This window comes from Sus scrofa, chromosome 7, assembly GCF_000003025.6.
Source record: "Sus scrofa isolate TJ Tabasco breed Duroc chromosome 7, Sscrofa11.1, whole genome shotgun sequence".
Taxonomy (NCBI): Eukaryota; Metazoa; Chordata; class Mammalia; order Artiodactyla; family Suidae; genus Sus; species Sus scrofa.
Window position 1 is genome coordinate 110,197,960 of NC_010449.5, and position 24,636 is coordinate 110,222,595.

Here is a 24,636-nt window from a genome sequence, read left to right on the forward strand (position 1 = left end):
CATCTACAGGTCGGGACTCCTGGGAGGAGACTCAGAAGAAAAGGGAGATTACATGAGCAGAGAGTCTGCCTGGGGAGTGAGTGGTTCAAGCCTCATATGGGTGCCTCAGCCCTGGGGTCTGACAAAAATAGACAAGCTCCCTTGGCTGGTTTGAGGGCTGGTGGGACTAACAGGAGGACTGTGGGAAGCCCGGAATATGTTCAGGAGAAGTGTGCTTGAGCTGGCTTGCTCCCAAAGCAGGGCGGAGAAGGCGAATTAAAACCACACAGGTGGCTGACTGGTTTCTGTGACTGCCCCAGCATGTACACCAGCCTCAGATGAATGAACTTTACAGGGCTGTTTGCCTCATATCACATCACAGCCCCACACTAGAATGGAGTTGCCATGACCAAGGAAAAGACCTCAGCTGTGAGACACTGAGGCAGCTCACACCTGAAGCAGCATCTGAGCAGGGTAGAGGCAGCCATTTCTGTTCCTTGCATAGGTGGCACAACAGAGGCTGGATAACCACAGACTGTACCCCAGCCCTCACTGAGTGTCTGTGCCAGCTCCTCTTGATCCAGCATTGTTCCCCTCTGGAACCCAGGGTGCTGGTGTTGGGAGGGAGAGAGCATGTGCTTGAAGGGAATTAAGCTCGTTCAGAAGCCCAATCCTCAGGGCTTCTGCTGTAGCAACTTGAGACCTGACCCCACTTCCCATAGGATGGTAGCAGACACTGAGTTTAGAAGCTCCAGCTTACATTTGGCTCTGGACCCAGCTCCTCCATCGCCAGCCCCACCTTCTACCAAGGTAATAAATGCCAGTGCAATCCAAGGAAAGATGTGCCTTGTGTCCACATCATATCTAGCTCTCCCATCAAAGCCCCTGGGCAGACACAGACTATATAGGACTGTTCCAACACAAGGAGCAAAAAACAACTATTTCACCTAACTGCATAAAGACAGAGGAAGATAAGGAAAACGAAAAGACAGAAGAATTTGTTTCAATTAAAAGAGCATAAAAAAACAACTAATGAAACAAAAATAAATAATTTACCAAATAAAGAATTCAAACCATTAGTAATAAAAATGCTAACTGAATTAGGGAAAAAAATAGATGAACCCATGAGAATTTTAACAAGGAACTAGAAAATGTAAAAAAAGAACCAGTCAGAACTAACAAATACAATAACTGAAATGAAAAACACACTAGAAGGAATTAACAGCAGACTAGGTGATACGGAAGAATGATAAGGAATCTAGAATAACAGAAATTACCCAATCAGAACAACCAAAAGAAAAATAAATTTTAAAATGAGAAAAGTTTAAGAGATATCTAGGATAATATCAAGTGCACCAACATTATCACTTTAGGTGTCCCCGAAGGGGAAGAGAGAGAGAGAAGGGGGTTGAAAATATACTTTATGAAATTATAGCTGAAAAATTCCCAAACCTGAAGAAGGAGACAGATATCCAGGTACAGGAAGAACAGAAGGTACCAAATAATATGAGCCAAACAGACTCACATCAAGATATATCAAAATTAAAATGGCAAAACTTAAAGACAGAGAATTCAAAAGGCAGCAAGAGAAAAACAAAGAGTTATATTCAAAGGACCCCCCCATAAGGCTATCAGCTGATTTTTCTGCAGAAACTTTACAGGCCAAAAGAGAATGTCATGATATAGTTAAAGTGCTGAAAGGGAAAAACCTGCAACCTAGGACACTCTACCCAGCAAGATTATCATTTAGAATTGAGGGAGAGATAAAACAAACAAGCAAAAACTGAGTTTGTTAGTACTAAACCAACCCCAAAGGAAATGTTACAGGGTCTTCTTTAAGTGGAAAAGAAAAGGCTACAACAAGAAGTACCTACCTATAGGAAAGGGAAAATCCCACTAGTAAATGAAAATATATAGTAAAAGCTGAGGATCAACCAGTTACATAAGCTAGTATGTATATTAAAAGACAAAAAAATTATAAAATCAAGTATCACTACAATAATCAATAAATGGATAAACATGAAGATGTAAAATATTGCATCAGAAACAAAAAAATGTAGATATTTTAGGATGGGTGTGAACTTGAAAGACTACCTTGTTTAAAACAAATAGATACAATTATATATCAACATGTGTGAGCCCCAACATGTGTGAGCCCCATGGTAACCACAGATAAAATCTACAATAGATACACAAAAATAAAAGAGAAAGGGACATAAGCATACCACTAAAGAAAATCATCAAACCGCAAGAGAAGGAACTAAAAGAAGAAAAACAGAATAGGGAAGAACTACAAAAACAATAAGAAAACAAGTAATAAAATGGCAATAACTATATATATATGTCAATAGTTACTTTAAATGTCAGTGGACTAAATGCTCCAGTGGCTGACTGGAAAATAAATAAATAAATAAAAAATAAAACAAAGCAAAAAAAAATCTATGTACTGCTTACAAGAGACTCACTTCTGAATTAAAGACACACACAGACTGAAAGGGCATGGAAAAAGATACTTCATATGAATGGCAATGACAAGAAAGCAGAGGTAGCAATACCAGCATCAAACAAAATATACTTTAAAATAAAGCATATAACAAAAGACAAAGAATGGTACTATATAATGATAAAAGGATCAATACAAGAAAAAAATTATACTCCTTAACATGTATGCCCCCAATATCAACAGATATAAAGAGAAATTGACAACAATAAAATAACAGTAGTAATATCCCAGTCACATCAATATACAGATCATCTAGGTAGAAAATCAATATGGCAACAGTGGTCTTAAATGACACAATAAATCAGCTGGACTTAAAAGATATATACAGAACATTCCATCCAAAAGCAGGATGCACGTTCTTTTCAAGTGCTCATGGAACATTCTCCAGGTTAGGTCACATGCTAGGCCATAAAATAAGTCTCAACAAATTTAAAAGGATAGAAATTATATTAAGCGTTTTTTTTCTGACCACAGAAGTGAGAAACTTGAAATCAATTACAAAAAGAAAAATGGGAAAAACAGAAATCCATGGAGATTAACCAACATGCTATGAAAAAACCAATGCATCAATAAAAAAATCAAAAAGGAAATCAAGCAATACCCCAAAATAAATGAAATAGAAAAAGCTTCCCAAAACCTAGAGGATTCATCAAAAGAAGTTCTAAGAGGGAAGTTTATAGCAATGCAGGCCTCAACAAACAAGAAAAATCTCAAATAAATACCCTAACCTTCCATCTAAAGAAATTAGAACGAGAAGAAACAAAGCCCAAAGTCAGGAGAAGGAAGGAAAATCAAAGAGAAAATAAATAAAATAGAGACCAAAAAATAATAATAATAATAGAAAAATCAATGAAACCAAGGGTTAGGTTTTGGGAAAAAAATAAACAAAATTGTTAAGCCTTTAGTTAGGCTCGTGAAAAAGAAAAGAGAGAAGACACAAACAAACAAAGAAATGAAAGAGGAGAAATAACAACTGACATAATAAAAATACAAAAAATCATAAGAGAATACTTCAGTTATATGCCAACAAATTGAACAACCTAGAAGAAATGGATAAATTTCTAGAAATATACAGCCTGCCAAGACTGATTCAGGAAGAAAAAGACAGCATGAACAGACCAATTACTAGATGTAAAATTGAATTTGTAATAATAATTTTTAAATCCCAGCAAACAAAAGTCCTGGATGGTATGGCTTCACAGGGGAATTCTACCAAACATATTAACAAGATCTAACACCTTTCCTCTTCAAAATAGGCCCCCAAAATTGAAGAGGATGGAGCACTCCCAAATAATTCTATAAGCCACCATTACCCTGATAACAACCAAACAAAGGTAATACAAAAAAAAGAAAATTACAGCTCAATATCTCTGATAAATATAGATGCAAAAATCCTCAATAAAATATTAGCAAATCGAATCCAACAATAAATAAAAAGAATCATACACCATGATCAAGTGGGACTTATTCCAGGGTCACAAGGATGGTTCAACATCTGAAAATCAATCAATGTGGTGGTATACTTCACGAACAAAAGGAAAGATAAACATCACATGATCATCTCGATAGATGCAGGAAAAGCATTTGACAAAATTTGACATCCATTCATGATAAAAACTCATCAAAGTTGGTAGAGAGGGAACATGTCTCAATATAATAAAGGCCATTTAGGATAAACCCACAGCAAACATAGTACTCAGCAGTGAAAAGCTGAAAGCCTTCCACTGAATTCAGGAAAAACAAGAATGCCCATTCTCTCCACTTACACTTAACAGAGTATTGGAAGTCAGACAATAAATCAGATAAGAAAAAGAAATAAAAGGTATTCAAATTGGAAGGGAAGAGGTAAAACTGTCACTATTTGTAGATGACATGATACACTATATAGAGGATCCTAAAATATTCACCCCGAAACTACTAAAACTAATAAATTAATTCAGCAAAGTTGCCAGATTCAAGATTAATACACAGAAATATGCTGTTTCTATACACTAGTAATGGAATATCAGATAGGAAAAAAATTTTTAATCCATCTAAAATTACATTTAAAAATACCTAGGAATAAACTTAACTGAGGAGGTGAAATACCTATACAATGAAAAAACTATAAAGCACTGATGAAAGAAACTGAATATGATTCAAAGAAATGGAAAGATATCTCATGCTTTTAGACTGGAAGAATTAATATTGTTAAAATGTCCATACTACCCAAAGCAACCTACAGATTAAATTCAATCCCTATCAAAATACTCACAACATTTTTCACAGAACTAGAACAAGTAATCATAAGTTTTATATGAAACCACAAAATACTCCAAATTGCCAAAGAAATCTTAAAAAAAAAAAAAAAAAAAGGAACAAAGCTGGAACTATCATGCTCCCTGACTTCAAACTACACTGCAAAGCTACAATAATCAAAACATCATGATATTGGCTGTAACAGTAATCAAAATAGACACATACATCATTGGAACAGAACAGAGAGCCCAGAAATAAACCCATGCACATACAGTCAATTAACCTATGACAAAGGAAGCAAGACAATACAATGAAGAAAAGACAGTCTCTTCAACAAGTGTGCTGAGAAAACTGGACAGCTACATGTAAAAGAATGAGATTAAAATATTTCTTCACACCATATATAAAAATAAATTCAAAATTGATTAAAGATATAACTGTAAGACCTGAAACCGTAAAACTCCTAGAAGAGAACATAGGCAAAACATTCTTTGACTTAAACTATAGCAATATTTTTTTGGATCTGCCTCCTAAGATAAAAAGAAAAAAAGCAAAAATAAACAAGTGGGACCTAACTAAAGTTAAAAGCTTTAACACAGCAAAAGAAACAAAAAGACAACCTACTGGATGAAAGAAAAGATCTACAAATGATATCATCAATAAAGGGTTAATATCCAAAATATATAAACAGCTCATGCAAAGAGAAAGAACAGCTCATACAATTCAATATCAAAAATGCAAATAACCCAACTGAAAAATGGGCAGAAACCTGTATGTCCATCCACAGATGAATGGATTAAGAAGATGTGGTACATTTATACAATGGAATACACTCACCCGTAAAAAGAATGAAATAAATAATGCCATTCGTAGGAGTTCCCATCATGGCTCAGCAGTTAACAAATCCAACTAGCACCCATGAGGAAACGAGTCTGATCTCTGGCCTTGCTCAGTGGGTTAAGGATTGGGCATTGCCATGACCTGTGATGTAGGTTGCAGAGTGGCTAGGATACCACGTTGCGTGGCTCTGGTATAGGCTGACAGCTACAGCTCTGATTAGACCCCAAGCCTGGGAACCTCCATATTCCATGGGTGCAGCCCTAAAGAGATTAAAAATAATAATAATAATAATAATAATAATAATGCCACTTGCAGCAACATAGACGCAATTAGAGATTATCATACTAAGTGCAATAAGTCAGAAAGAGAGATGCAAACCATTTGTATGATAACACTTGGAATCTAACATATGGCACAAATGAACCTATCTGCAAAACAGAAACAGCCTCACAGACATACAGAACAGACTTATAGTTGCCAAGGGAGAAGGGGCAGGGAGGGGGATGGACCAGGAGTTTGGGGTTAGTAGATGCAAACTATTACACTTAGAATGGATGAGCAAGGAGGTCCTCCTGTATAGCACAGGGAACTATATCTAATCTCATGGGATAAACCATAATGGAAAGAAATATAAAAAAGAATGTGTGTATATATCTCACTTTGTGTATATATATGTCACTTTGCTGTATAGCAGAAATTAACACATTGTAAATGAACTATACTTTAATTTTTAAAAAATAGGTAGAAGACATGAACAGACATTTTTCCAAAAAGACATACGGTAGCCAACAGGCACATTAAAAAATCCTCAACATCACTATCAGCAAAGAAATGCAAATCAAAACCACAAGGGAGTTTCCGCTGTGGCTCAGCAGGTTAGGAATCCGACTAGTATCCATGAGGATGTGGGCTCAATCCCTGACCCTGCTCAACAAATTAAGGTCCAGCATTGCCATGAACTGTGGTGTAGGTCACAGACATGGCTCGGATCTGGTGTTGCTGTGGTTCTGGTGTAGGCCAGCAGCTGCAGGTCCAATTCAACCCCTAGACTGGGAACTTCCATATGCCACAGATGTGGCCCATAAAAAAAAATAAATTGAGATATTATCTCACATCTGTCAAAATGGCCATCATCAAAAAGTCCAGGAGTTCCCACTGTGGCACAATGGGATCGGCAGCATCTCTGCAGCACCATACAACAGGTTAAAGGACCCAGCATTGTCACAGCGGCACCACAGGTTGCAACTGCAGCTCAGATCTGATCTTTGGCCTGGGAACTCCATATGCTGTGGGGCAGCCCAAAAAAAAGAGAGGGAGAGATAAAAAAGGCCACAAATAGAGGAGTTCCCTGGTGGTCTAGTGGTTAGAATTTGGCAAAAACTAAAAATAGAACTACCATATGATTCAACAATTCCGCTGTTGGGTATATATTCAAAGAAAATGGAAACACTCTTTTGAAAGATATATTGTATACCACACGGAATAAAGCCAATGTTTTATAATAACTCTAAATGGAGTATCACCTTCAAAAATTGAGAATCACTAAAACATATAATATTTTAAAATCAACAATACTTAGTCACTTATGATGGAACATGATAATGTGAGAAAAAGAATGTTTATATGTATATGTCACTAGGTCACCTTGCTGTACAGTAGAAAACTGACGGAACTCTGTAAACCAGCTATGATGGAAAAAATAAAAATAATTTTTTAAAAACTTATTCAATAATAACAAAACATCTTTTTCTGGTATGTGAGAAAAAATAATATGTCATCTGTTTATTTTTCTCATTTCCCTTTTTATAAAGGGCTTTCGGGACACCAAAAAATGAATAAAGGACATTTAATTTAAAAACTTTCATTGGCTTAACATAGTAAATAAATAAGCAACAAGGATATATTGTACAACCCAGAGAAATATAGCCATTTTATTTGTAATAACTGTAAATGAGGTATGACCTATAAAAATATTAAATTGCTGTTTTATACCTGAAACTGATATAATGTTATCCATCAACTATACTTCAGTTGAAAAAAAAAAAATCAGAGTAAAGAAAGTCTCACCCTGAAGACTCCTGAGGGTGAGGGAAAAGCAAGTGGTCATAATGAGAAAAGGAAGCAAGGTGCTATTTTATTCTAATTAACCTGGTTTCCTAAAAAAATTAGATGAATAAAATAGACCCTAAATGTATTTCTCAATGGAAAATGCGATGACTTAAATGTCATCACTCCTGATCTATTAATGATAGAATTTTTCTCCTATTTTTCCTCAAAGAAGAAGTCATTGGAAATGAAATTTCCCCTGGTGTTCAGAACACATGGAATTCTTAAAGGTCCTTGTTCCCTGCAAGGGCAATTTCATTAGCTCGGAGATAAATATGTTAAGTTGGGAGCTTTTCTGGAATGGCAGGATGTTCAGGGTCGTGTCACACACAGAACTGCATCATGCATTTCAGAAATCTGCCTTGTGCACAATGAACAGACTTTTCCCCTCGATTTTGTTCTCCCTTTATCATACTGAGGTCTATCATGGCTTCTGTCACAGTGCAGCCTGGCTGTTGTGTAAATAAGGTATTAGGATCTGACAAAACTAATTACCTAAGGGAGGCAAATATCCTCACTCGTGAGAGTTAAACTGCTCTATCTCTGCCTTGGGAAACTCAGGATAAATAAAAGCACAGGAATGTCACTTCTCATTCAAAAAACACCAAAGATCCTGACAACACCCAGTCAGAGAGGCGTTTGTAAAACCAACCTTTGCTTGTATAACCTCAAAATCAGCTTTTCTCTTTGGAAACGAAGCTGCCTCTCAGCTTTTTTGTTGTATATTATTCCACCACATAAATCAGTATATGTAACATGTCCTTCTGACCTACATGAACACAGCATAATCTGGAATCTCTGACTGAAAGACTTAAGAATTAGAATCTGCACCCTGGGCATTATGCTCTTGCTAACCTTCCCTAAAGACCCTGCATTCAGGTTCCTACATGCCCTTGTTGATACATACAGAAAAGTTGAGCCTCGTCCAGGGCAGCTTCCTTTCAACCTTGTCCTTACTTCCCATTCATTCGACCTCCTCTCTGGATCTCAGTCTCCTGCACCTCTCACCATCGCCCTCACCACCAGCTTCACCCAGGCCACCATCCCATCGTGCCTGGACCAACCCAACAGCCTCTTGAGTGACCTCCTTGCTTCCAGTTTCACCCACCTCCTGACCCACAAATCTGGGGTTAAATAACCACTTCTAGAAGCACCTCCTCCCCTTCTCCCCTGCTCCTCTGTGGTTGGCAGAAAAATAACCCCCCAAGGTATCCGTTTCCTCATCCCTGGGACCTATGAAAATGTCACCTTCCATGGCGAAAGGAACTCTGCAGATAGGATTAAGCTAATGATCTTGAGCTGGGAAGATTCTCCTGGACGATCTGGGTGGGCCTACTGTAATCACAAATGTCCTTATAAAGGCCTGCAGAAGGGTCAGAGAAACAGATGTAAAGACAGAAGTAGAGGGCAGAGGGATGTGGCCGCAAGACAAGGGATGCAGTCAGCCCCTAGAAGCTGGAAACGACCAGGAACAGATTCTCCCTACAGCTTCCAGAAGGATCACATTCTGTCTAGTCCTTAATCTCAGCCCCGTGAGACATATTTTCAACTTCTGACCTCTGGATCCATAAGATAATAAATTTGGGTTGTTTTAAGCCATTAAGTTTATGGCAATTTGTTAGAGCGGCCACAGGAAACAAATGCATCCCCCCAAATTAGGTCTCCCTTGGCCCCCACTCTTTGCTGTTAACAGAGCCTGTCTGCTTGTCACGTGACTTCGAGCCCCAGGAGGGCAGGCACCATGTGGACCCCTACCCTGTCGAGTTATTAAAGCAGAGTCAGCCATCTGAGTCCTGTGTCTCCCAGGCCACGGGCTGGAAGCAGCCCACGGGAAATGTGCCCATGGCAGAGTTCAAAGCAGCAGCTGGGGCTCTCGCTCAGGTACACCCCCTCCAGCTGGAGGCCTGCCATGCGCATGCCCGCTCCCAGCCACTACACGTCCCCATTTCACAGACAAAGAAACTGAGACCCAGAGAGCTTCAATGACTAAGCCCAGCTCAGGCAGCCAGACAGTGGTGGAGCCAGGATTTAAATTAGAATAACCTGACCTCAAAGTCAGTTCTCCTCTGGAGCATAAGAACTAAAAACTAGGGACGGGGGTCGGGGGGAGAAAAAGAAAAACTGGAGGAGTTCCAGCTGTGGTCCAGTGGGTTAATGGTCTGGCCTGTCTCTGTGGTGGCTCGGATGCAATTCCTGGCCAGGCACAACGGGTTAAGGATCTGGTGTTGTGCAGCCATAAGAGAGAGAGAGGGAGGGAGGAAGGAAGGAAGAGAGAAAGGAAGGAAGAAAGGAAGGAAGGAAGGAAGGAAGGAAGGAAGGAAGGAAGGAAGAGAGAGAGAGAGAGAGAGAAAGAAAGAAAGAAAGAAAGAAAGAGAAAGAAAGAAAGAAAGAAAGAAAGAGAAAGAAAGAAAGAAAGAAAGAAAGAAAGAAAGAAAGAAAGAAAGAAAGAAAGAAAGAAAGAAAGAAAGAAAGGAAAGGAGTTTCCTTCCAGGCAGAAAGAGCCCTTTTATCTAAAATGTGTCAATAATGGATGAGTCATATAAAGTAATGACCTATCACACCTCACAACTCCAACAGAGAAGGATTTGGCAACACAACTTGATGAGAAAGAAAATGTTGGAAGACAAGTTCTCTTCAGTTAATTTTCATTTTAAAAAGCTTCCTCACAAACCTTACCCCATTCTATTTTTTTACCTAAATGTGGATGGAGACGGGGGCATGTATGGAAATCTTTTCTTTCCTTGTTTGACTAAGTTCTTAGTAGTTTTATATTATATTTTCCCATGCCCCTGACACTTTGCTGCATCAGCCATTCATGCATTCAATCAGCAAACGTGAGTTCACAGGGCACCACACTTGGCACTGGGGGTATATATATAAATGAATAAGACACGTCCCTGCCCTCAGAAGTAGTGGAAGAGTCGGCGAAGGTCTGATGCACATGTGAACTTGTTTATCTTCACAAAACCTTTATGGCAGGTGGTATCATTATCTATCCCCCCTGGAGAGGGAGGAACTGAGGTCTGGAGAGGTGACACTAGAGGTGAGCCTGTCACAAGCTAGTGAGCAGTGGCGTCCCTGAGAGCCACCTTCAAACCCTTAACCTGAGTGTCTCCACTCCTCCACAGCACCTGGAACAAACAGCATCCAGGGGATCCAGGGTCTCTTGGGAACGTGAAATCCAGCCCCCTCGGAGGTGCCACTGTCACACAGCAACACGACTCTGCCTATTGACCCAGGCAAAGAACAGCTGTGACGGCCGCACGCTGGCAAGAGACTGTGAACACCCACCTCCTTTCCCCAACCACCACCCCTCCAGGTCTGGAACTGTGCCAGGGCCACCTGCACAGGCAGCTCAGAGCTTCTAAAGCGCCCCGGGGTACAGCTGAGCCTAGAATCCCCAAAAGGCTTCCCTGGCTGGAGCAGAGGGCGGGTGTTGAGAAGAGGGCAGGAGAAATGGGGAGCAGACCATTGCAGCCCCATCAGCGTGCTGCTGTCACAGCAGCTGGTTTCTAAGAAGAGCCGAGAGAATGCACGTGCTCCCTCTGATTCCAGAGACCCTGACAGCCAAACTTTGTTTTCTCTGTTTCCATCGGACAGCTTCACCTTCAGGGTGATCAAGCTGGTCCTGGTAAGAGTGCAGGGATGCTCCGTCTAGACACACTAAACAACCAAGCCATGTCCCCAAATGCCACCACAGACAAGGCTCGACCTTTAAGTTTAATCATTGCCCTCTCCCTGTAGCCCTCTTTGAAAACTTCAGGCATTTGTTTCCAGATGGAAGAGACCAAGGTACCATGAAATTTCCAGGACTCTTTAGAGACAGAGAGCCAAGACAAGAGGAAGCAAGTCTGAAAGGGGAGGAAGAAGGAGGGAAGAATGTGCTGCCACCTAGACTCGCCTCTCTCCTCAATCCAGACCCCCACCTCCTCTCACCTGAATTGCTGGGAGTCCTGCCCCTCTTAAATGCATCCTCCAACCGCAGCCAGGGGGCGCTCTCTCAGGTGTAGGTCTGATCACATCCACCTCATACTCCAGCTCCTCTCAAGGCACCACAGAGCTTTAGAAGAACCTGCAGGCTCGGTGGCTTGCAGCAAGACTCCCTTCCAGGACCTGGTGCCGGCCGTCTCCTCAGCCTCACCGGCTGCCACGCCCCACATGCAATCTTTGCCCCAGCCAAATCCAGCAGCACCCAGGCCTCTGCAGGCCAAGCCCAGAGGAACAGGTCCTGCTTCCTGGATTCCTTTCTCCTCCCCACTCTTTACTTGGCCTCCTCAAGCTTCAAAACTCTCTTCATGTGTCACCACCTCCAAGAAGTCCTCCCTAGCTGCCCACTCCCCAATACAATCAGATGCCCCCCTCTTGAGATTTTCTCCGTGGCTCATGTGGAGCTTTGCCTAGGGCCTTCAACTGGAAGGCTCGTAGTTACAATTCACTCAATCCTGAACTCATTCAGCCAGCCAGCCAAAAATCTGCCTTCTGCCAGCATTTATGATATTAAGTTCACACATGTGCCCAAAAGAAAGTTTGACTGCAGAGGTCACTGAATCGGGTACTCGGGTTGTTGTCATGGTTGCTGTTGCTGTTGTTGTTTTCCTACAGAGAAGCATCCTGAGTCAAGCTGTTAAAGTTCTCGGAAAGAAATAAAAAAAATAAAAAATAAATAAAAATAAATTTTAAAAGTTCTCGGAAAGTAAAGAGTGCAAGGAGAGCCCTTGGTGGCTTGTTCAATTGCTAGGGAGAACTAGAAGGGAGACGGAGAATTAATTCACTCCATTGTGCTCCAAATGCTCAGTTCTGAGCTTCCTTGTTCTTTTCACAAAGGGATAGAAGGTTCTCTTTTACTCAGGGATATAAAATATTGGTTGGGTTAAAAAAAAAAAAAATCTGTTGAATGGCATGAATCACCCTCAGTGAGTCACCTCTCTGATTCCAGGCAGGCAGAACTTCCCTCCAGCCTCCCTTCCTGGGGTTCCTCTGACCAGGACCCGAGTAAATTTGGACTTGAGGACCCAAAGGCTGAAGCCCTGCCCCATGAGCACACTCCTGACCCAGGGAAAGCACAGAAGGTGCTGGATATTTAGGGGTCCTTTGGGGTTCAAAGGACCACTGACTTCCTTCTCAGGGCTGGTAAGCAAATGGTTTCTCCTGGTCTTCCCCAAGTCTCTTGTGTTTCTAAGCCAAGAGCATGGCACAAAGTCAGGGGTCTTCACCAGCAGACAGGACCCAGAGAACAAGGCTCGTGGCATGGAGGCCTTAATTCAGGCGGTAGCAGAAGGGAAGGAAAGGAGGGGGTCAGAGACAAGGGGTGCTAAGGAAGAAAAATCTATGGGTCCCGATGATTGACAGAAAGTGAGCAGTGTGAAGCAGGCAGGGTTCGGGATGACACCCAGGCATCTGGTTGTAAGAGCATGGTGTTCTCCAGGACAGAGAAGGTAAGAGGTCTCAGTCTGCAGCTCCTGCAGCACATCCAAGTGGACACATCCAGTAGACATTAGGTTTAAGGGACTGGAAATCAGGGGCGAAATCTATTTGAACCCTAGGTTTTTTTTGTTTTTTTTTTTGGTCTTTTTGCCATTTCTTGGGCCACTCCCGTGGCATATGGAGGTTCCCAGGCTAGGGGTCTAATCAGAGCTGTAGCTGCCAGCCTACGCCAGAGCCACAGCAACGCGGGATCCGAGCCACATCTACAACCTACACCACAGCTCACGACAACGCCGGATCCTTAACCCACTGAGCAAGGCCAGGGACCGAACCCGCAACCTCATGGTTCCTAGTCAGATTCGTTAACCACTGCGCCACGATGGGAACTCCCTGAACCCTAGGTTTGAGAGTGATGCGACTATAGTTAATATTGAAGCCACAGGACTGGATGAAATGGTCGAGAGGGAGATGTCAAATGAGAGAAGAGAAAAAGCCGGTGCTCAAGGGAGCAACATTTAAGACACAGCGTGGAGGCGGGGTGGAGAGATGGCAGGAATGTGAGCTGTTATATATGAAAGAATGGAGAGGGAGTTCCTTGGTGGCGCAGTGGGTTAAGAATCTGGTTTTGTCATTCCAGTGGCTCGGGTCACTGCCATGGCTCGATCCCTGGCGATGGAACATCCACATGCCATGGGCACAGCCAAAAAAGAAAGAAGAAAAATTGAGAGAGGGAAGGGGGAGCTCCAGAGCGTGACTTCCCAGTGTCACAGGTGGTAAATCTTATTCCAGCATCGTGTGCAAGGCCTGGCCTGCAAGAGGTCTTAGCATGTGTTTGATGAACTGATTACTGTCCTGTGGGATTATTCTGCTGCTCATTAATGGTCTTCTCATAGACCACTTTACCTCCCTGGCTTCTGGGAAACTCTCTTCAACAGAACCCCTCTTCCAGAATTCCTAAGCTATAGGCTACTCCTGATAGCAGGCAGGATGCCTTTATTGCTGCTGTGAAATGAACTCGTACCCACACAAGCACAGAGCCCAGCACCAGAGCTATTTCTTGCATCTGCTGAGCTGATCAGAACAGCCCTGGCATTTCCCACAGGTCTGCTCATAGTTCAGGATTCTGGGTTGCCTACCTTGCGGTTCTCCCAACAGACCCCAGACTCTGCCATATTGGCAAGATGGACGCATTTGTCTTGACTCCATGGCCAAGGCTGCAAGGTGCACAGCCACCAACCAGCTGGAGTTCTCTTATTCCAAAATGCTTCATGAATAACATATTTCGTCTCCTGTCTTAAGTTTTTTCCTCCACAATTTAAATTAGCTAGAGCACTTCTTAAAGGAAAGATTTTTTTCCCCTTTCTTTGGGATTAAAAATAATATAAGCAGCTGCAGTTCCCAAAATATCTCCTTTACCCTGGGGCCAAGTGTTTTAAATCCTATTATCAGGACCCATTCTGGAGAGGTTTGCCTTTCCCAGGTGTCATGTCAAAAGCAGTTACCTCTCCTGCAGCTCTACACAGGGGACCCCTCCCATTCCAACTTCTGCTCAAAACCCCGCAACTCTTTACCCAGCCTTAGGGTCCATGTTACTTTGCTAGCCCTACCTCACCCTCCACACCCAGTCCTGCAACCCCAACAGATTCCCTTCAGCAGCAGCATTCACAAACATAGATTCTGAATAGTTATACTCACATAACCAATTCTATTTACAGATCCACAATAGAAAGAAAAACTAAGAAATAGCGTTAATTCATTAGGGGGAAGGAATCTGTGACTTAATTTCATAACCCACACTACTGCCTAATTCTCTAACCTTAGCAAATCTGTTCATTGGATCCCACTCTGTGATGGTGACAGACACAGCTAAAGGTACCTGGATAAATTTCATATCCATCAGAGCATAAAAGACATGCAAGTGATAAGTGTACAGATGTTTCACAATGATGAAAAAGGAAGGGGTATTTAGAAACTTGGTGTGTCATTCATTACTTATTCAGCCAAAGCATGCCAACTTTGTGCCAGGAATAGTACCAAACTCCACACTCACTGTCCAGGCTGCCAAGCCACCATCCACAGGAAGCTGAAGGGATCAATTCTTTTGAGAAGTGCAAGGTCAGTGAAACTTCCCTGTAGCTTTGATCTCTCTCCATGTAGCTTTGATCTCTCTTCTACGCTCTACTTCCTCTGCTCTGATCCAACCTTCCTTTTCTCCTCCATTCCAAACCTTTCCAAAGATACCTCAGAACTCCCTGCTGCAGAACTGAAGACTTCCCCTTCTTCTTCCGTGACAGGTGGACTTCCCCTGAAGACATTCTGCCCTCCAAGGGTGGCATTCAGGTAGAGCTTGCTCAATCTCCCTCACCCACACCATCAGAGCCAGAAAACCAATACTCTGCGCTCCTATCAAAGGCCCTATTCCTTTGAGACTCAAACCCTCTAGCTCCTCCACTTTCTTCTCTTCTTCATAGCTGTCAGCGTAGACCTGACTTCTCTCCTTGATTCCCTGAAGCCTTCACCATCCAGGCCCTGCTTTCCTGCTGAGCAATTTTAGTGTCCCACAGAGAATCCACCCAATACCCCTACCTCCCATTTCCTTGATTCCAGCGCCACTACCACCTTCATTCCACTTCAGCCACTGACTTAGGTCTGGTTCCCCAGAAGCAGACCCCAAGATAAAGAAGGGTTTGCAAGCAATTTATTTAAGCAGGTGTTTCTGGGAGAATCCATAAGCAAGTGGGAAAGGAGGAAAATGAAGGGCAAGAAACACAGCAAGGGTGTGATTCAAGGTGAAGCCCCCCAGTTTCTGCCTAGCCCATGGAGAATTCTGCAGCATGCCTTGAGGCAAGGGAGCTCGGCTTTCCTTCCTGTGACCAGTCTCTGCCTACAGAAAACCCCTGGGGGAGATCAACACCCAGGAGCCTCCAGTAAACCAAGGAAAGCTCTCTGGAAAAGGCTGTGGGTATGCACTACAAGGGGAAAAGCTCACAGACTCTAGGGGACAGGTGTGCGGGGCCAGGAAAATGCCCTGGGAGAGCTTGTGGAGCGCCCACAGCATCCACGACACTTGTCTCCTGCTGTGGCTGCATCCGGAACTTCGTCATCACGAGAAATGTCCCTGCCTCCGAACTATTCAATTAAGGAAACCCACTGCTGACTTGAGCATCCAATTCTTCCAGTCCTCTCCCATAATTACCAACCCCAGCACACCCTGCCTCTGCTCCCCACCCTCTCTCGTGCCCTCCCCACGTTCTCTTTCTTCCTCCCCCCATTCAGCTTAGATGCCAGGTTCCTTGTGACACACTCTTCAGCTCACAGACTCAACTCCCATTCCTTCTGTCCTTTCCTGGAGCTACCTGGAAAGACCCCCTTGTTATCCTTCTCTCTGCACAGGGTCCACATCCAGGCTGCTGAACGCTGCTGCCAGGAAAACAGAACAGTCTGGGGGTGGCTGCCATTCTCAATCCAGGGTTTCCTTCCTCACCTGGCCCTCAGCGCCCACAGCAAGCTGCCCTGTTTCCCTGCTCAGAGACAGCAGTCAGATTACATGTCATGAAGATATTCAGGGGGTACCTTGTTTTAGCAAGCCTGAAATTATATATGAAAATCCCTCTGCAAGATCGATATTTCCTCTCCAAAAGGATTTTCTGGAAACACATTTAAAAAGTAAGCTCTGCATGCCTCTAAAATGGACTTTGGTTTACGCTCGTGTATATGTTTTTGGCCACGCCTACAGGAGGCAGAAGTCCCGGGGGCCAGGGATCGAACCTGCACCACAACCACGACCCAAACCACTGCAATGGCAATGCCGGATACTGAACCCACTGAGCCACATGGGAACTCCTATGCTTATATATTTTTAAGGACAAACAGCTTATGTAAAATGAGGTGTGCCCTCACTCTGCCCTTCTCCCAGGGTCACCGAGATGGAGTCTCAATGACCCAGGACATCCTACTTTTACAAGCAGCTCAGCCATCTTCACTCGCCCATGTAGCTGCTGCTGGCTCATTTCACAGTCACTTAAAACTCCCAAAAAAATTTAGAGGGGAAAAAATTTTTTTAGATGGTTCTTCCTTCACTGTGCCTACTAAGTCGCAAAAATGAATGAGATCTGTCAAAGGGAGGAAAGGTTTCTACAAACCACCCTACAAAATGGCTCTGCATTTCAGCAGCACCCTCTGGATCACTTCCTCCAAAGCGGCCCCTCTAATGCAGTATCAGTGCTGCTGACACCAGCAACATCTCCATGATTTACTGCCAATGCGGCTCTCAGAGGCTGGGAGTCAGCGAGGGTGAGCCGAAGAGAGAAACCTGGAAGGGGAAAGAATGTAGTCCTCACAAGACTGGGGAGCTTGCGATGCCGAAAATGCAGAAATCCAGTTTTCTGAAGACAGGCTTTGAAAGAGTCTTAATAGCTCTAATTAGTGAAGGCTTCGAGGAATCAGCAGACTTACTGAAAAATTAGGGGACGAGATCTTGAAAAGTGGAGGAGAAGGGAATCTTCAATAAACCTAGCGAGACCTAGGTTTGGGGAGAAGGACTAAGAGAGTCTGGGGAAGGCAAAAGTCAGCGCTTCCTAGGGAAATCCTAGGGCCAAACGAGCCTCCAGGGGGATTTTCTGCACCAGAGAGCTGCTGAACGTAGGCTGGACCTTCCAGCTGGATCAGTACCTCATACCACCTCCAAAATATCTAGAGGGTAAAACAGGGACCCTCCGTCTCTGAATCTTCCATCGTCCCAATCCCAGTGTAGTGCATGCAGTAAGAACTCAAGTCAAGTTCATGGAATGGATTTACCAAACATTTCTCAAATCCTGCTGTGCTTCAGAAACCAGGAGGTACAAGGTGATGGAGCAGAACCCTGCTGTCCAAGACCTAACTGAGGTAAAAGGATGGCTGAATGGGGAGAGGGGTAGTTACCTCCACCTCCACTCCCGGGTCATTCAGAAAAGACCCAACACTCAAGGGTCTAGAGAAGGTGTCCAGAATCTCAGAGAGCAAACAGATTCTTGTATGGATCGCATGGAAATCTACCAAGCTGCCATGCTGGTCCATAAGCTGCTTCGCAAGAAATGGGTCTTAAAGGGAGGGTGCCCAGAGTTTGCTTCAGCATTGTTATCAATGGTTAAATCCCTCGTCCATGCTGCCACCTCCTTATAGACCCTCAGACCCAAATCTGTTGCTCAGGCAAATTTCTATGTGACATGGGTCTGTCGCAATTAAGCAATCACCAAAAACACTTCCCTTCAAGGAACTGCCCAGTTATAAGAATCAAGGGGCATTATTCAAAATCCTATAGCCAAACACAAATTAGATATTGAATACTAGCACACAGTAGGGCTCAACAAATTAGTGTAGAATGAAAGAACTGCATTTAGCTCATGGTGTAAACAAATGTTAACTGTGGATGGATGCAGGATCCTCATAAATAGCAAAGCTTGGGGAACCACAAAAGAAAAAACCCATTTTCATAGAGAGTGAAATCTAACCTTTGGGTTCTCAGGTTTTAACCAAGGAGTAGAATCTTCATAGAAAATCCTAGCTGATATTTAATTCACCATGCACTTTGGGGTCAGCCTGTAATTAATTGCTTTGAAATTGCCTCTGAAGAGATCATGTGAAACAGTCTTAAGGTCTTGTCTCCTCCACCTCCTAGAAGGAGAGAGGAAGGCAGAGAATTGGGTCTGACCAACTAAAAGAGCATATGGCTTGGCCCAGCTGTCTTGGAATTTGGGGGCATTTCCAAGAGTTCCTTGCCATTTAAAGATTTTTAATGGCCCCTCAGAAGCCAGATGCACTTAAGCTGCTCTAACTGCAAGGTGCCAACCTCAGCAGATATGCTCCTCAGCCATATGTTCCACAACCACAGGACTAAAGTAGGTATGTCATGGATTGCTTGATTCTTCGAGCACAGCCAAGGGTGCCATACACCCGACTCACTGAGAACTTCCATGTGAAGCCCATTCCATAGTGTTCTCTAAGTAGTATCATAAGGACAGAGTAGTTTCTTTCCATTCAAATATCACTGTCAGCTCTTTTTCCCCAAGTAGTGCAGTTTCTCTCAAACCAGCATTTGATGAGTGCCCGCTAGGTGCAGAACACAACCTGCACAGCTGCATGAGGCATCCCCATCTCCCAAGGTCTGCTTCAGCTCTGTCAAGCTTGCATCTCCCTACAATCTAGACGTTAGCTAAAAATGTTCCTGTGCCAGAAATCTCCCATCTCCTTCTATCACAAGTGAATGACTGTTGGATGCATCTATCAGACTCTGCAGTCTGGAAAAGAAGAGAGTGATCATCACACTTTAAGGGGATTTTTTAAATCACTTTCCATCAGGAAAACCCAGTATGAAAAAGGAAACTGGAAACAAAGACCAAAGTATGATCACTCTTTCTGGGACATATTTACATAGTAAATCAGTCAGAATAACCTAACAGATGTAGGATCTGAATCAAACTGAACTTTTAAAAAACGGAATAAACCCTCCCTTTTCTATGACTTTTGGTTTTATGAACTTGTGCTTGCATGGGCACTTTAAAGACTATTTTCTACAGCAGATGATAATGCTGATTTTGCCAGTAGAAGAGACTTCAGCTAGTGACTTGAGTTCTTGAGCCCACTGTTAGAATAATGACAGTGATACTGCTTACAGACCCAACCTTTAAACTAAAAATATCCAAGAGCAGTGTGGAATACATCAGAGGTGTTCAAACTCTTAGAACAAAACTCTTCCTTTAAAGGGTTTTATTCTAAAGGTTTTTAATTTTGAGGGGAAATTCAATGAAATGGAAAGCAATTTAAATTTTAAGTGGAAATTACAGATACAAAATTCCATTGGAAGGAAGGAGTCAGTCAGAGAAACCTAACAGATAGAAGATAGAAATCAAACTGAACGTTCCGTCACATGGAAGGGTTTTGTTCTAAAAGTCTGGATTTAAGTGGGAATTCAACTGAATTGAAAGGCATTCAAACTTTTAAGTGGGAATGACACAGCTACAGATATAGATGTAAAATTACATTTAAAGGGAGAATTTTGTTCTAAAAGTCGGAGCACCCCTGATCTAGTCCACACAGGTCTTGGATATTATGTACTGTATTATATATTATAAACATAACATTTTAATATACCATTATATACTGCATTATTTATAATATGATATAATATATCTCAAAGCAGACTACATAGTTGGAGTTTATGGGCCCACAGTCATTTAAGCTTTATCTCCCTCTTGTCCCTGCACTGGGTCCCCAGACCTTCTTGGGACCCAGCAGAATCATGGAACACAGATGGAAAACACAAATCTGGAGAAATAGTACTGAAGAGAATACCAGAACTTGAGTTCTGGTCCCAGCTTTGTGCCAACCAGCTCTGCCACTTTCAGCATCTACTGTGGAAGCAGAGGACCTGGGTGCAAATGCCAGCATGTGTCACTTAGTCTCTTTAGCACTTGGTCTCTCCCTTACCTGGAAGAGGGACACAGTAAAGAAACCTGCCTCACTGGGGTACACTGCAAACTAAGTGATATCAAACTCATAGGGTGCTTAGTATATTGAATGTTTGTAGCGAGTATTTGCTAATTGCTGGTTGTAACAATAACTAATTAACAGAATGGAAATTCTACAGAATGGAAAACGTGTTTCTGGGCACTGACTGCACTGCTAACTGAAAATGTTTGCATTCACCTCGTTTTGTGTCTTGTTCAGACGAGTTTTACTGTAAATATCATTGGGGATTGTCACCTCTTCCTCTCCAGAGACTGCTTAATTGAAATCCAACAGTATTCATCTTCACCTGTTAGCTCGTTGGCTTCCTATGGTAGCTCCGGTTGCCCCCACAGCAATTAGCATAAGGTCTTGACAAAGTCAGCATTCCATTAGTGCTTCCTAAATGAAAGAAAGCTTACCAGTCCTAATGAATCAATCTTTGAATTCCTTTAATAAATAAAAGAGACCCTGATTTCGGAGCGTGTCCAAAATTTAGAAGTGCGGTGGATCCTTTAAGCCATCCAGCCTCATAACTGGCCTCCTGATGAAACCTCAAGGCAGACTGCATTTTTTTAAAACTGGCCACCTCTCCCGTCCTGCATGCACTTCCCACTATGTAACTTTGACATTCCTCTTGTGAAGGTAGAATCTATGCTCCCTTTCCTGGAATCTGGACAGGCTTGCAACTAAAGCAGAAGTGACCTCCAAAGCTGTCATAAAAGTTCACGGCACTGCTTTCTGGTTCTCATGAGACGCTCACTGTTGGAACCTAGCTGCCATACAGTGAGGAAGCCCAAACTAGACCATGTGGAGAGACCACACGGAGTGGTCCTGTGTAGGTGTTCCACCCAACAGCCAAGCTAAGATCCTGGCTGAGAGCCAGCATCGACTGCCAGTCACATGAGCAAAGGTGCCTCTAGTTGATTCCAGCCCCTGCCACCACCTTCTCACCATCAATACCCATAGCCTTCGAGTCTTCCCAGATGAGGCTTCAGACAGCGTGGAGCAGACAAGCCACCCCGCTAAGTCCTGCCTGATTTCCCAAACCACAGAGCCCCTGAGCACAATAAATGCTTGTTTCATGCCAGTAAGTTGGCATGGTTCTTTATATAGCAATAGCTATAGAAAGTGGTTTTAATCTATATTATAGTAGAGGTTCATAAAATTGAACCATGGCAAAAACCAGGAACAGAACCCAAGCATCCTAAACACTGACTAATAAACAAATTGAAACAGATTCTAAAATAATACTCTTACTATATGTAACACACCTTGCTCTTCATCTATTGAAGTGCACCATATACTGAGCAAATATTAACATTAAAATCATTATCATTTATTGAGTACTTATAATTACAAGCCCTACTCCAGATACTTTATACAAATTCACTCTTTTAAATATTAAAACTACTCTATGAAGTAAGTACTAACATTACTCTCTAGCCCATTGCCAAACTTCATTTTCTTCACAGCTGAAACTGGATTCTGTACTTATGTGGTTGGTTATTGTGTGTTCCCCCCACCCCAACTGGAGAATAAACTTCCCATCTAGAGTATTAGATCGGAACTGTTTCATTCATCATTGCATCTCAGCACCTGGACTAGTGCCTCCTACATCACAGATGTTCAGTTAATATCTATTTGATACAATGAATGAACCCCTTTACTGGACTGTAATTATTCATCTTTGTATCCCAAGTTCTAAACCCACTGTCTATCCTATAGTAGGCAGTGAAAGAAAGAAGGAGGTGTAGGGAGAGGGAATAAGAGGGAGAGAGAGAGACAGGGAGAGAGAGGATGAGAAAGGAAGAGAGAGTAGAGAGAGGGAGGGAAGGAAGGAGGAAAGACAGCCACTATGTCACTGAATTTTTCTCATTTGTGATTTTATACATTTAAAGCCCTACAAACATCCCAAACTAAGTCCCACATAGTATGCATTTCAGCAATCATCATTATCGAAAAACAATTACTTAAACTTAAGACCATCTTAAAAAGCTGGAATGGGTGCATATACATATATCCATTCCTTTGTTGTACACGTTAAACTAACACAACTTTGTAAGTCAGCTGTACACCAATAAAATTTTTAAAATTAAAAAATTTTAAATTAGAGAAAGGGCTTCTCTAAATTAAAAAAAAAAAAAAAAAAGCGGAAGAACTAGGATGGAGGAAACCGCAATCAGAGAGCAGTCACTTAAATAAGCCAGCATACAGATCCAATCATGAAGATGTTTAAAAAAAAAATAAAATTTTTTTAAAAAGACATCAAAATCATAAAACGTGGGCAAAGGAAGTAAGGAAATAAATAGATTCTGTTTTTTCTTTTTTCTTTTTTTAAATTTTATTATGGTAATGAAGTGTTTGAACCTACAGGACTATCAGGCTAAAACACAAAATAATAGGAAGGGGCTAACATACTTAAAAAACAGAGCAAGCATAAATCAAAATCAAAGATTACATTCACAAAAAATGAAAAGAAAAGTACGCAAGCAGAAAATAATTGGAGACCATCCAACCAAAAAAAGAAAGGAAGAATGGAGAATCATAGAATCAACTGGAAAACAAGGTTTAAAATGGCACTAAATAAACATCTATCAATTATCACCTTAAATGTCAATGGACTGAATGCTCCAATGGAAAGACACAGAGTGGCTGATTGAATAAAAAAGCAAAAACCTTCAATATGCTGCCTACAAGAAACTCACCTTAGGACAAAGGACACATATAGATTGAAAGTGAGGGGGTGGGAAAAGGTATTTCATGCTAATGGAAAAGACAGGAAAGCAGGAGTTGTAATACTTATATCAGACAAAATAGACTTTAAAACGAAGGCCATAAAGAAAGACAAAGAAGGACACTATTTAATGGTAAAAGGATCCATTCAAGAAGAGGATGTTACAATCATCAACATATATGCCCCAGATATAGGAGCACCCAGATGCATACAACAAATACTAGCAGACATAAAAGGAGAAATTGATGAGAATACAATAGCAGGAGACTTTGACACTGCACTCACATCAGTGGACAGATCCTCTAGACAGAAAACCAATAAAGCAACAGAGATCCTAAAGGAAACAATAGAAAATTTAGACTTAATTGACATTTTCAGCACATGACATCCAAAAAAATCAGAATACGCTTTCTTCACAAGTGTGCATGGAACATTCTCAAGGATTGATCACATGCTGGGGTACAAAGCTAACCTCAACAAATTTAAGAGTATAGAAATTGTTTCAAGTATCTTCTCTGACCACAATGGCATAAAACTAGAAATCAACCACAGGAAAAGAAATGAGAAAAAACCTATTACATGGAGACTAAACAACATGCTTCTAAAAAACCAATGGGTCAATGAGGAAATCAAGAAAGAAATTAAAAAATATCTCGAGACAAATGATAAAGAAGACACAACCTCTCAAAATCTATGGGACGCCACAAAAGCAGTGCTCAGAAGGAAATTCATAGCAATACAAGGCCTTCCTCAATAAATAAGAAAGATCTCAAATTGACAACTTAACCCACCACCTAAATGAATTAGAAAAAGAACAACAACAACAACAACAACAAAAACCCTAAAGTCAGCAGAAGGAAGGAAATCATAAAGAGCAAAGAGGAAATCAATAAAATAGAGATTCAAAAAATAATAGGAAAAAATCAATAAAACCAAGAGTTGGTTCTTTGAAAAGGTAAACAAAATTGACAAAACTCTGGCTAGACTCACTAAGAAGAGGAGAAAAAGAACTCAAATAAACAAAATAAGAAATGAAAAAGGAGAAATCACAATGGATACTGCAGAAATACAAAAAACCATGCAAGAACACAATGAACAATTATATGCCAACAAATTTGACAATCTGGAAGAAATGGACAACTTTCTAGAGTCTTACAGCCTGCCAAAACTGAATCAAGAAGAAATAGATCAACTGAACAGACTGATCACTAGAAATGAAATTGAATATGTCATAAAAACAAATAAAAGTCCAGGACCAGATGGCTTCACAGGCGAATTCCACCAAATGTACATAGAGGAACTGGTGCCCTTCCTCTTTAAACTTTTT

At 41.8% G+C, this 24,636-nt stretch overlaps 1 protein-coding gene across 4 annotated transcripts in view; it reads right to left on the minus strand.

The window, feature by feature from the left end:
- KCNK10 (potassium two pore domain channel subfamily K member 10) overlaps positions 1 to 24,636 on the minus strand; it is a 154,791-nt gene that overhangs the window by 80,873 nt on the left and 49,282 nt on the right. The gene's annotated exons all lie outside the window — the stretch shown is intronic.